This window comes from Hibiscus syriacus, unplaced genomic scaffold (assembly GCF_006381635.1).
Source record: "Hibiscus syriacus cultivar Baekdansim isolate YM2019G1 unplaced genomic scaffold, ASM638163v2 tig00000477_pilon, whole genome shotgun sequence".
Classification (NCBI taxonomy): Eukaryota; Viridiplantae; Streptophyta; class Magnoliopsida; order Malvales; family Malvaceae; genus Hibiscus; species Hibiscus syriacus.
Window position 1 is genome coordinate 4,138,934 of NW_024061790.1, and position 15,426 is coordinate 4,154,359.

The window sequence follows — 15,426 nt, forward strand, 5'->3', positions numbered from 1 at the left end:
ATGAAATAAAGAGTTTAGAAAAACTTTACCTTGAAAGATGAAGATTGAGGGGATTTAGATGTTGTTTGCACGATTTTAATGATTCCAACAGGTTTAGAAGATGATTTATGAAGCAAATTCCGATTAATATTGTTGATTTGAGGCAAAAATGGAGATTTGAGAGATTTAGAGGGGAGAAACGGCGAAGAGAGAGGAAGTGGGTTTTTGAGAGTTTGGGGTTGTTCTGCCCGATTTTAGCAGAACCCCAGGGGGGTATCGATTCCCCTGTGGGGGGAATCGGTTCCCCTTCAAAGGGGGAATCGGTTCCCTCATGGGGGGATCGATTCCCTCTGCACCAAAATGCTAAAATCCGATTTTTTTTAAGCACAAAATGCTAAATTAATCTTTTCTAGTGGTATTGGCAACTCATATATCAAAAAATTAATTACGTTCAAACAATTAAATTAATCTTTAATCGATTTTTGAACATAAAATTAATTTTCACTAAGAATCACAAACTCCCCCTAACTAATAGCAAGAATGCAATCAAAAATTATTATAAGCATTTTTCAAGATTTATTAAAAGTGCTAAAATTATTTTAAACACTAAGTGAAGATAGGTTGGTCAAACCTAATTCTCTCCTAAGTGTCCAAAATCTTTCCTTGTCTAAGGGTTTTGTAAAGATATCCGCTAATTGGTGCAAAGTATCAACAAATTCTAGAACTACATCTTCCTTAGTGACATGGTCTCTAATGAAGTGATGTCTTATTTCAATGTGCTTAGTTCTAGAGTGTTGGATGGGATTTTTAGTGAGACAAATAGCACTAGTATTGTCACACTTGATAGGAATGGTACCTACTTCAATTCCATAATCAAAAAGTTGTTGTTTCATCCATAAAACTTGTGCACAGCAACTACCGGCTGAAATGTATTCCGCTTCAGTGGTAGATAATGCAACACAATTTTGTTTCTTTGAAAACCAAGAAATCAACATATTTCCAAGGAATTGACAAGTACCGGAGGTGCTTTTCCTATCTAATTTGCATCCTCCATAATCCGCATCAGAAAAAGCATGCAAGCTAAAGCTAGAGTCTCTAGGATACCAAAGTCCTAAACTAGGAGTGTCCTTAAGGTATCTAAAGATTCTCTTAACAGCCAGTAAATGTGATTCTTTAGGACATGATTGAAACCTAGCACACAAGCAAACACTAAACATAATATCCGGTCTACTTGCGGTCAGATAAAGCAATGAGCCAATCATGGATCTATATAATTTAACATCCACACATTTACCTCCTTCATCTAAGTCAAGCTTTGTTGAAGAGCTCATTGGAGTGTTATGAGGTTTCCCATTTTCCAGTCCAAATTTCTTGAGCATATCTTTGACGTACTTAGCTTGATTAATGAAGATTCCATCTTTTCTTTGCTTGATTTGGAGTCCCAAGAAAAATGAGAGCTCCCCCATCATGCTCATCTCAAACTCACTTTGCATTAGCTTAGAAAATTCTTGGCAAAGAACATCATTAGTAGAACCAAATATTATATCATCAACATAAATTTGAACTACTAATAAATCTTTACCTTTTATCTTTAAAAACAATGTAGTGTCAACCTTTCCTTTTAAAAAAATCTTTTTCAATTAAAAAATTTGACAATCTTTCATACCAAGCTCTAGGAGCTTGTTTTAAACCATAAAGAGCTTTTGTCAATTTTAAAACATGATCCAGAAAATTTGAATCTTCAAAACCTGGAGGTTGTTCCACGTACACTTCTTCTTTTATAAAACCATTTCAAAATGCACTTTTAACATCCATTTGATATAATTTAAATTCATTGAAACATGCAAATGCCAATAACATTCTAATTGCTTCCATCCTAGCTACGGGAGCGTATGTTTCATCATAGTCTATGCCTTCTTCTTGAGTATAGCCTTGAGCAACAAGTCTAGCCTTGTTCCTCACTATATTACCACTTTCATCAAGTTTATTTCTAAAAACCCATCTAGTACCTACAGTAGATTTATTACTAGGCCTTTCAACTAATGTCCATACTTTACTTCTCTCAAATTGATTTAATTCTTCTTGCATAGCCATAATCCAATGTTCATCTTTTAATGCTTCTTTGATGTTCTTAGGCTCTATGCATGAAATAAATGCAACATAATTACAGATATTTCTAAGAGAAGATCGAGTAGTTACCCCTTTTGATGGATCACCTATAATTTCACCATCTTTGACATAGTTGTACTCTCTTGGAAAAGATACTTCCCTTTTTCAATGGTTGGATTCTCGAGGAGATCATGAGTTTCCTCATCTTTTGTTTCTTCCTTTGATGATTCTCCAACGTCATATCTAACGTCATTTGCTTGTATAATACCTACATCATCATTAACAGAAGAATCCTTCCTCGGAAGGGGATTATCATCGAAAACAACATGTATAGACTCTTCTACAACTAAAGTTCTTTTATTAAATACGATAAGCTTAGAGTTTAAGGAATAACCCAGAAAAATTCCTTCATCACTTTTAGCATCAAATTTACCAAGATTTCTTTACCGTTGTTTAAAACAAAACATTTACATCCAAAAGGATGAAAATAGCTAATGTTAGGCTTTTATTTTGAGAATTTCATATGGAGTTTTCTTTAAAATTGGCCTAATCATTACTCGATTTATAACATAACAAGCGGTATTTGTGGCTTCCGCCCAAAATATTTTGGCAAATTATTTCACAAAGCATGGTTCTAGCCATTTCTTCTAAAGTTCGATTTTTCCTCTCAACAACTCCATTTTGTTGAGGGGTTCTAGGTGCTGAAAAATTGTGGCTAATACCATTAGAATTACAAAACTCAATAAATCCAAGATTTTCAAATTCAGTTTCATGATCACTTCTAACACTAGTGATAGAGTAACCTTTTTCATTTTGGATTATTTTTGAAAATGTGATGAAATTTTCTAATGCTTCATCTTTAGTACTTAAGAATAGAACCCAAGTGTATCTAGAATAGTCATCTACCAAGACAAATGCATATTGTTTTCCTCCCAAGCTAGTAGTTCTAGTTGGCCCAAAAAGATCTAAATGGATCAATTGTAATACTCTACTAGTTGATACATCATTAATAGATTTAAAAGAAACTCGTTTTTGTTTTCCTTTAGCACAAGCATCACAGATTTTATCATTATCAAATTTAAGCTTAGGCAACCCTCGAACTAAATCACCTTGAATTAGCCGTTGCAAAACACTCATACTAGCATGACCTAGTCTCCTATGCCATAACCAACTATCATGCTCATCCTTAGCAACTAGGCATAAATTAGTCATATCAATAGAATCTAAATGCACCATGTAAATGTTTCCTATTCTATGACCAACAAGCATAATCCGATTAGATGCAATGTCAATGACTTTACAACCATTAATTTCAAATAAGACATTGAATCCTTTATCACATAATTGACTAATACTCAAAAGATTATGCTTTAATCCATTCACATATAAAACATTCTTAATTTGTATGGAAGAGGTATTACCTATTGTACCAATACCTTCAATGTAACCTTTTGAATTGTCTCCAAAAGTCACTTCTCCTCCATTTTTGGCGTTAAGCTCTATGAACCGGCTTTTGTCTCCGGTCATGTGTCTTGAGCATCCACTATCAAGGTACCATGAATTTGAATTTGTTTCTCGTGCCTTGTAGCAATGCTCCTTTCCCTACAAACATAGATTAATTTTTGATTTTTGGTACCCAAATTCTTTTGGGTCCATATTCATTAGTTTCCAAAATCCTAGTCCCCTTAGGTATCCATTTGTGTAGGATATCTTTATCTTTAGTAGTAATGAGTCCTTTAGGAACCCATATACTTCTAAAGATTTTACCATTTAAGGTTCGTTGAGGATTTCTATGATTGTAGTTTCTAAAATCTTTTCTAACAAAGTTGGATTTTGAATTTTCTCCTTTTTCAAACGTTTTGTTCCAACTTTATCAAAAGAAGTTTTAAGATCATCAATTTTCTTTTGATGATCATCATTGACCTTTGAAAGTAAATTTTGCAAATCTAAATTTTTCTTTTCAAACTCTTCTAGTTTGATTTGCAAATCTTTGATTTTACTTTCAAGATCATTGTTGGTTTTGGATATGAGTTTATTTCATTTTTCAACTTTGAAACATCATTTTTATATTTTAAAAATAATTTCTCATAGTCCGAAGCCAACCCATTATATTCCTCTAATAGCTCATCATAAGATAAATCATCAAAATCGGATGAGTTAGAGGTTACCTTAGAATCTTCCCCGAATGCCATCAAGCACAAGTTTGCTACTTCTTGTTCCTCTTCATCGGAACCTTCTTCATCGCTCCATGTAGCCACATGAGCCTTGTGCTTATTCTTTGATTGACCCTTTTTCTTCAATTGTGGGCAATCATATTTGACATGCCCCGACTTTTTGCATTCATAGCAAATGATTGGGTCCTTCTCTTTGGTTCATTTTTGAGGCCTTCGTTTCGTTTGAATTTTCTTCCTTGGTAAGGTCTCATCATTTTTCTGAACCGTTTGGCAAACAATGCCATTTCCTCGTCATCATCATCATCATTAGAATCACTCTCATCTTTTTTGGATTTGAGAGCAACTCCAATGTTTTTCTTCTTCTCCTTCTCCTTTGGTGTCTCTTCAACTTTATCAAGGTCCACCTCATCTTCAAGCATCATCTCATGAGTGAGGAGTGAACCGATAAGTTCTTCAAGAGTTAAGGACGATAGGTCCTTAGACTCGATGATTGCCGTCTTCTTTGATTGCCATGATTTTGGGAGGGAGTAGACTAACTTCCTCACAAGCTTTTAATTTGAGATGATCTCTCCATATGATTTGAGACCATTGACAATCGTTGAAAATCTATCCGTCATAGCTTTGATGTCTTCATTTGGTTTCATCCTGAAATTTTCATAGCTATGCGTTAGAATACTAATTTTTGATTTCTTTACCTCATCGGTACCTTCATGTGTGACTTGAAGCTTGTCCCATATTTCTTTGGCGGTTGTACACGATGAAACTCTTCCGTATTCATCTGGTCCAAGAGCACAAAAGATAATATGGATGGCTTTGGAGTTGAGCTGGAACAGTTTAGTATCTCCTTCACTCCACAACCTTGGATGAGTGATAGGCTTAATGTATCCTTCTTCTACGGCATTCCATGCTCCATGTCACTTGCTTGAATGAAGTACATCATTCTATTCTTCCAATAGGCGTAGTTAGCTCCATTGAAGAAAGAGGCTTGTTGACGGGCATCGAATCGAGACCGGAGTCGAAGTTTGAAGTGGAGGCCATTGATGACTTTGTAATCGATGTAACTCTTCCCGGATCGACTCAAGAGGCGATTAAACCTTCAAATGAGTTAGGCTCTGATGCCAATTGTTGAGTTAATCGAATGACGAAATTGGCCAAGAGGGGGTGAATTGGCAATAAAAATTTTGTGGAAGCTTTTGCAGAAAATTGAAAATAATTGCACAGCGATTTACAGTGGTTCGACTTTCTCAAACAAAGTCTACGTCCACTACCTTAGCTATCCACACTAAGGATTTTCCAACAAATTCACTAATTTGTTCTTTCTTTTGAGGCCAAAGAGATAACCTTACAATTCCCTCAAGAGTATACCCCAACTCTTGAGAACACTCTTTTCTCAAAGAGAAGATTACAAATTTGCAAACTTACAAGAAAACCTCACAAGGTAAGATGTTTGCACAATTCTAGAACAAAGAAAAGAACACTTAAAGATGAATACAATTGAGCACAAAAAGTGTTCTTGAAAGCAAAATGAATATTGAATGAAAATGGGCTTTGAAATGCTCAAACTTGAGGTTTGATGCTTTCTTTTGATTCTCTCTTGATTCTAGTTGCTTGATGTTTCTTGTTGTTGATCAATGGCTTCTAAGCTTGCTTAAATACACCTTGGATCACTTCTGAACGTTGGGAATGATTAGAGAAGATATTATAGCCGTTTTAGTGTGAAAACATTTAATAAAACAGCTTGGAGCGTGGGGGGAATCGGTTCCCTCTCATAGGGAATCGGTTCCCTAAGTGTAAAATTCAAATATTTCGACCGTTGAACATGGGGGAATCGGTACCCCCTGGGGGGGAATCGGTTCCCTCCGAGCATACTGGAATTCTCGGAACAAAAATGTTTAGGGGGAATCGGTTCCTCCTATGGGGGAATCGGTTCCCTCCGAGCATTCTGGAAATCTCGGAGCCAAACCATTCAGGGGGGAATCGGTTCCTCCTATGGGGGGGAATCGGTTCCCTCTGAGTAATCTGTAATTTTTGGCTTTGAATTGGTTCGAAATACTTTGTAAAATTATTTTGAAATTGTTTTATGATTAAAACTTAATTTTACACTTAAGTAAGGATTAAAAATGATTTTTGAAATATTTGGAGTAATGTTTTGATATTCGAATAGTTATATCGAATATACTTAGAAAATCATTTGGAAAATCTTAAAATCCATTTAACTTAATTTGTTATATCGAAATATTAAAATGTTTCAACATTTTGAAAAATATGGTTTTGAGAAACAATATATGTATAGTTTTCATAATAACAACATAATTTAATCAAAACACAATAATTTGAAAATTATTTTTTTTATTTCGAAAATTTAGAAAATTTAGGAAAAATATTGTGTTTTTGATGAAATTAGTTGTAATATCTAGTTTCTAATCACTAAATAATCAATGCCCGATCAAAAATTCAACCTAGAACTAATTAAAACTAATTATATGTTCATAAATTGATAAAAAAGAAGTTTTGGAAAAATACCTTGAATGATTTCGGATTTGAGTGAGTTTAGATGAAGTTTGCACGTTTTTGATGATTCCAACAGGTTTAGAGGATGATATTTGAAGTGAATTCTGATTAAAAACGTTGATTTGAGGCAAAAATGGAGATTTGAGTGCTTAGAAGGAGAGAAACGGCGAAAGGAAGAAGGGTTTTGAACAAAAATAAGGGTTCTGCCCATGTTTAACCAGACCCTTCAAAGGGGGAATCGGTTCCCTCAAGGGGGGATCGATTCCCTCTGCACCAAAATGCTAAAATCTGATTTTAAACACCCAAAATGCTAAATTAATTTCCTCTAGTGGTATTGGCAACTCATATATTGAAAATTAATCATGTTCAAACAATTCAATTAATCTTTAAATGATATTTGAACATAAAATTAATTTTTCATCAAGAATCATAAACTCCCCCTAACTAATAGCAATGAATGCAATCAAAAATTGCTATTATAAGCATTTTTCATTTATTATTAAAAGTGCTAAAATTATTTTAAACACTCAGTGAAGATAGATTGGTCAAACCTAATTCTCTCCTAAGTGTCCAAAATCGTTCCTTGTCTAAAGGTTTTGTAAAGATATCCGCTAATTGGTGCAAAGTATCAACAAATTCTGGAACTACATCTTCCTTAGTGACATGGTCTCTAATGAAGTGATGTCTTATTTCAATGTGCTTAGTTCTAGAGTGTTGGATGGGATTTTTAGTGAGACAAATAGCACTAGTATTGTCACACTTGATAGGAATGGTACCTACTTCAATTCCATAATCAAAAAGTTGTTGTTTCATCCATAAAACTTGTGAACAACAACTACCAGCTGAAATGTATTCGGCTTCAGTGGTAGATAATGCAACACAATTTTGTTTCTTTGAAAACCAAGAAATTAGCATATTTCCAAGGAATTGGCAAGTACCGGATGTGCTTTTCCTATCTAATTTGCATCCTCCATAATCCGCATCAGAAAAAGCATGCAAGCTAAAGCTAGAGTCTCTAGGATACCAAAGTCCTAGACTAGGAGTGTCTTTAAGGTATCTAAAGATTCTCTTAACAGCTAGTAAATGTGATTCCTTAGGACATGATTGAAATCTAGCACATAAGCAAACACTAAACAAAATATCCGATCTACTTGCAGTTAGATAAAGTAGAGATTGAATCATTGACCTATATAATTTGACATCTACACATTTACCTCCTTCATCTAAGTCAAGCTTTGTTGAAGATCTCATTGGAGTGTCATGAGGTTTCCCATTTTCCAGTCCAAACTTCTTAAGCATATCTTTGACGTACTTAGCTTGATTGATGAAGATGCTATCTTTTCTTTGCTTGATTTTGAGTCCCAAGAAAAATGAGAGCTCCCCCATCATGCTCATCTCAAACTCACTTTGCATTAGCTTAGAAAATTCTTGTCAAATAACATCATTAGTAGAACTAAATATTATATCATCAACATAAATTTGAACTACTAATAAATCTTTACCTTTATGCTTCAAAAACAATGTAGTGTCAACCTTCCCTTTTGAAAAACCTTTTTCAATTAAAAAATTTGAAATCTTTCATACCAAGCTATAGGAGCTTGCTTTAAACCATAAAGAGCTTTTGTCAATTTTAAAACATGATCCGGAAAATTTGAATCTTCAAAACCTGGAGGTTGTTCCACATACACTTCTTCTTTTATAAAACCATTTAAAAATGCACTTTTAACATCCATTTGATATAATTTAAATCCATTGAAACATGCAAATACTAATAACATTCTAATTGCTTCCTTCCTAGCTACAGGAGCGTATGTTTCATCATAGTCTATGCCCTCTTCTTGAGTATACCCTTGAGCAACAAGTCTAGCCTTGTTTCTCACTATATTACCACTCTCATCAAGCTTATTCCTAAATACCCATCTAGTACCTACAGTAGATTTATTACTAGGCCTTTCAACTAATGTCCATTCTTTACTTCTCTCAAATTGATTTAACTCTTCTTGCATAGCCATAATCCAAAGTTCATCATTTAATGCTTCTTTAATATTCTTAGGCTCTATGCATGAGATAAATGCAACATAATTACAAATATTTCTAAGAGAAGATTGAGTTGTTACCCCTTTGGATGGATCACCTATAATTTCACCATCCTTGACATAGTTGTACTCTCTTGGATAAGATACTTCCCTTTCTTCAATGGTTGGATTCTCAAGAGGATCATGAGTTTCATCATTTTTCGTTTCTTCCTTTGATGATGGTTCTCCAACGTCATGTCTAACATCATTTGTATTTATAACACCGACATCATCATTCACACAAGAATCATTCCTCGGAAGGGGATTATCATCGAAAACAACATGTATAGAATCTTCTACAACTAAAGTTCTTTTATTAAATACACGATAGGCTTTAGAATTTAAGGAATAACCCAGAAAAATTCCTTCATCACTTTTAGCATCAAATTTGTCAAGGTTTTCTTTACCGTTGTTTAAAACAAAACATTTACATCCAAAAGGATGAAAATAACTAATGTTAGGCTTTTTTTTTTTTTGAAAATTTCATATGGAGTTTTCTTTAAAATTGGCCTAATCATTACTCGATTTACAACATAACAAGCGGTATTTGTGGCTTCCGCCCAAAAATATTTTGGCAAATTATTTTCACAAAGCATGGTTCTAGCCATTTCTTCTAAAGTTCGATTTTTCCTCTCAAAAAATCCATTTTGTTGAGGGGTTCTAGGTGCTGAAAAATTATGGCTAATACCGTTAGAGTTACAAAATTCAGTAAATCCAAGATTTTCAAATTCAGTTCCATGATCACTCCTAACACTAGTTATAGAGTAACCTTTTTCATTTTGGATTACTTTTGAAAACGTGATAAATTATTCTAATGCTTCATCTTTAGTATTTAAAAATAGAACCCAAGTATATCTAGAATAGTCATCTACCAAGACAAATGCATATTGTTTTCCACCCAAGCTAGTAGTTCTAGTTGGCCCAAAAAGATCTAAATGGGTCAATTGTAAAACTCTACTAGTTGATACATCATTAATGGATTTAAAAGAAACTCGCTTTTGTTTTCCTTTAGCACAAGCATCACAGATTTTATCATTATCAAATTTAAGCTTAGGCAACCCTCTTACTAGGTCTCTTTGAATTAACCGTTGCAAAACACTCATACTAGCATGTCCTAGTCTCCTATGCCATAACCAACTATCATGTTCATCCTTAGCAACTAGGCATAAATTAGTCATATCAAAAGAATCTAAATGCACCATGTATATGTTTCCTATTCTATGACCAACAAGCATAATCCGATTAGATGCAATGTCAATGACTTTACAACCATTAATTTCAAATAAGACATTGAATCCTTTATCGCATAATTGACTAATACTCAATAGATTATGCTTTAATCCATTCACATATAAAACATTTTTAATTTGTATGGAAGAGGTATTACCTATTGTACCAATACCTTCAATGTGATCTTTTGAATTGTCTCCAAAAGTCACTTCTCCTCCATTTTTTGCGATAAGCTCAATGAACCGACTTTTGTCTCCGGTCATGTGTCTTGAGCATCCACTATCAAGGTACCATGAATTTGAATTTGTTTCCCGTGCCTTGTAGCAATGATCCTTTCCCTACAAACATAGATTAATTTTTGATTTTTGGTACCCAAATTCTTTTGGGTCCATATTCATTAGTTTCCAAAATCCTAGTCCCCTTAGGTATCCATTTGTGTAGGATATTTTTATCTTTAGTAGTAATGAGTTCTTTAGGAACCCATATACTTCTAACGATTTTTCCATTAGAGGTTCTTTGGGGACCTCTATGATTGTAGTTTCTAAAACTTTTTCTAACAAAGTTGGATTTTGAATTTCCACATTTTTCAAAATGTTTTGTTCCAACTTTATCAAAAGAAGTTTTAAGATCATCAATTTTCTTTTGATGATCATCATTGATCTTTGAAAGTAAATTTTGCAAATCTAAATTTTTCTTTTCAAACTCTTCTAGTTTGATTTGCAAATCTTTGATTTTACTTTCAAGATCGTTGTTGGTTTTGGATATGAGTTTGTTTTCATTTTTCAATTTTGAAACATCAGTTTTATATTTTAAAAATAATTTCTCATAATCCGAAGCCAACCCATTATATTCCTCTAATAACTCATCATAGGATAAATCATCAAAATCGGATGAGTTAGAGGTTACCTTAGAATCTTCCCCAAATGCCATCAAGCACAAGTTAGCTACTTCTTGTTCCTCTTCATCGAAACTTTCTTCACCGCTCCATGTAGCCACATGAGCCTTGTGCTTATTCTTTGATTGACCCTTTTTCTTCAATTGTGGGCAATCATATTTGACATGCCCTGGCTTTTTACATTCGTAGCAAATGATTGGGTCATTCTCTTTCAGTTCATTTTTGAGGCCTTCATTTCGTTTGAATTTTCTTCCTCGATAAGGTCTCATCATTTTTCTGAACCGTTTGGCAAACAATGCCATTTCCTCGTCATCGTCATCGTTATTCGAATCACTCTCATCTTTTGTGGATTTGAGAGCAACTCCAATGTTTTTCTTATTTTCCTTCTCCTTTGGTGTCTCGTCAATCTTGTCGAGGTCCACCTCATCTTTGAGCATCATTTCATGAGTGAGGAGTGACCCAATTAGCTCTTCAAGAGTTAAGGACGTTAAGTCCTTAGACTCGATGATTGTCGTCTTCTTTGATTGCCACGATTTTGGGAGGGAGTAGACTAACTTCCTCACAAGCTTTTCATTTGAAATGATCTCTCTATATGATTTGAGACCATTGAAAATCGTTGAAAATCTATCCGTCATAGCTTTGATATCTTCATTTGGTTTCATCCTGAAATTTTCATAGCTATGCGTTAGAATACTAATTTTAGATTTCTTTACCTCATCGGTACCTTCATGAGTGACTTGAAGTTTGTCCCATATTTCTTTGGCGGTTGTACACGATGAAACTCTTCCGTATTCATCTGGTCCAAGAGCACAAAAAATGATATGGATGGCTTTGGAGTTGAGCTAGAACATTCTTGTCTCTCCTTCACTCCACAACCTTGGATGAGTGAGAGGTTTGATGTATCCTTATTCTACAGCATTCCATGCTCCCATGTCACTTGCTTGAATGAAGTACATCATTCTATTCTTCAAATAGGCATGGTTAGCTCCATTGAAGAAAGGAGGCTTGTTGACGGGCATCGAGTCCAGACCGGAGTCGAAGTTTGAAGCGGAGGCCATTGATGACTTTGATTATCGATATAACTCTTCCCGAATCGACTCAAGAGGCGATTAAACCTTCAAATGAGTTAGGCTCTGATGCCAATTGTTGAGTTAATTGATTGACTGAATCGGCCAAGAGGGGGGTGAATTGGCAATAAAAAATTTTGTGGAAGCTTTTGCAGAAAATTGAAAGAAATTGCACAGCGATTTAGAGTGGTTCGACTTTATCAACCAAAGTCTACGTCCACTACCTTAGCTATCCACACTAAGGATTTTCTAACAAATTCACTAATTTGTTCTTTCTTTTGAGGGCAAAGAGATAACCTTACAACTCCCTCAAGAATATACCCCAATTCTTGAGAAATACAAATTTCCAAACTTACAAGAAAAACCTCACAAGGAAAATATGTTTGCACAATTCTAGAACAAAGAAAGAACACTCAAGAATAAATACAATTGAGCACAATAAGTGTTCTTGAAAGCAAAATGAATATTGAATGAAAAATAGGCTTGAAATGCTCAAACTTGAGGCTTGATGCTTTCTCTTTGATTCTCTCTTGATTCTAATTGCTTGATGTTTCTTGTTATTGATCAATGGCTTCAAAGCTTGCTTAAATACACATTGAATCACTTCTGAACGTTGGGGATAATTAGAGAAAATAATATAGTCGTTTTAGTGTGAAAACAATTAATAAAACAGTTTGGAGCGTGGGGGGAATCGGTACCCCCTATGGGGAATCGGTTCCCTAAGTGTAAAATTCAAATATTTCGACCGTTATAAAGGGGGGAATCGGTACCCCCTGGGGGGGAATCAGTTCCCTCCGAGCATACTGGAATTCTCGGAGCAAAACCATTCAGGGGGGAATCGGTACCCCCTTAGGGGGGAATCGGTTCCCTCTGAGCAATCTGGAATTTTTAGCTTTGAAATGGTTCGAAATACTTTGTAAAATTATTTTGAAATTGTTTTAAGATTAAAACTTAATTTTACACTTTGAGTAAGGATTAAAAATGATCTTTGAAAGATTTGGAGTAATGTTTTGATATTCGAATAATTCTATCGAATATACTTAGAAAATCATTTGGAAAATCTTAAAATTCATTTAACTTAATTTATTATATCGAAATATCAAAATGTTTTCAACAGTTTCTGATTTTACCTTCTCATTTTATGTATGTTTCATTTTAGTCATTAATTGTTTGTTTGGCCCATGTTTTGTTTATTTTGCATTTTATTTTGTTATTTTGAATGCTTTCATTTTAACCCTCTCTAATAGCTTTTGTTCATTTGCATCTCCAATACATGTCATTTATGATATTTTTGTTTGACTCCCTATTCTTTGCCATGGATACCTTTGTACATATTTAATTATCACCTTTGAACTTTGGACTTTGGACTTTCATGTTTTGGTTTTTAAAGATATTTATATATTTACGTATGGTGTAATGTTACTTAACTTTTCCTTTTTATGTTTGTTTATAATATGTATACATAATAGACGTATTATATGCCTTTATTCCTATTTCATGTATTATATGTATATGCGCGCCATTTTTTTTAACTTTTTAATTTATTTATTTTATTTATAATGAATTATATTTTGAGGTTAAAGTGTAAAGTATATATCAATGTATCTGTTTATATGTTTTTTTAAATATTTATATATTAGATTTTTTGCCTATAATATTTATATGTATGTGGCCTTAAATTTGTTAGGTGCAATTGTAAATATATAGTTTTTTAATATTATTTTGTACAAAGAATTTTATCGAAACACACCTTAACTAACGAGGAGTGTGTTTCCAAGAATTGTTTGTATAAAACAATATTTTTCTTTTGAGTGAGTTTTTTTATTTTTATTATTATTTTAAATACATTAAATATATGTATTTTGTCTAAAAATTAAGACTATTATTTCATGTGGAGAATCTATGGAAATGTGCCTTGATTGACAAAGAGGGTGTTTATGAGGATTGTTCGTGTGAAAGCACGCCATTTTTATATTTTGAATGACTTTTCGAATATATTAAATATATATAATTTATTAAGATAGTAAAGACAATTATCTTTTATATGGGGAATCCATGGAAACACACCTTAACTAGCAAGGAGTGTGTTTTCGAGGATTGCTCATATAAAATAATACCCTTTTCAAAAAATTTCTAAAAATGATAATAATTTAAATGCATATTTGAGTTTGTAAATTTCAATATTTAGATGACATATAATTGTTTAGGTACTAATTTTGGGTGTTGTAGGGGTGCTCACCATTCCCCACGCGTAATCAACTCTCGAAACCTTTTCAAAATGAGTTTCTTGTTAAACGCAAACCTCTTTTATCTTTTAAAATGATTTTTATTAAAATTCTTTTAAAATATAATTTTAGGTGTTCGACCTACCTAACCCAAAGGTCGATGTTGACTCCAAATTTATTTATTTTTCAAAACTTCGATCTTTTCCAAAATTACGTTGGATCGATCCCTGCATAGCCCTTAAAAAGCTTAAGAATCGTTCCGACAATCAACATCCCATTTGTTGGGACCCCAAGTTACAATGCCACATCCTCCAGAGTTATCGTGCATTCTCCGCATGAAAAATGAAATGTATGTGTTTCTAACCTCCAACAATCAATCAACGCACTGATCAAACCCGAAACCAACTTATACTCTCAAACAAATATGATATAATAAAATCTAGTCTCTTGTAGGTTATCTTCAATCAAAGGGTGTGGTTTATCGGGAATATTGAGCCGGTGACGGAGGACTCACTGCTCGTCTTCCTACAATTAATTAATTCATGAAATTAATCAATTAACCATAAAATAAACTTCTATAATTTAATAATAATAATTCATTCTCAAATAAAATATATTATTTTATTAAATAATAATAACACCATTAGCCCCAAATTGCTAGAAATATGTTGATGTAAATAAAAATAATTTAATCTATAACACCATTTGAACAAATCTATAATTTTTTTTAAAACATCAATAATTTAATATAAACATTAATGTAAATAAAAATAATTTAATCTAAACTAATTAACTAACTGATTTAAACAACAATAAAAAATTAAAAATTACTTGATCTTCTTCTTCTTTTCTTTCTTCTCATCTTCTTCCTCTTTACTCTCGTATCACCCTCCCAAAACCCATATATATTAGCCCATCCAATGCATGCATTATTGTTGCATTATTGCAGCTATTATTACTGCCATGAAGGGGACAGATTGCCATGCAGGGGACAGATTGCCATGTAGGGGCAACTTCTCGGGGAGCATTCACGGGCTGTATAGAGAATTGGAGACGCATAGAAAGCCATGCGACTCTGCCTGAAACCCCTCAAAGACCCATGGTGGTCCATACGACACTCCAGGTTGCTAGGAGCAGAGTGCAACTCATCCTCATCATTAT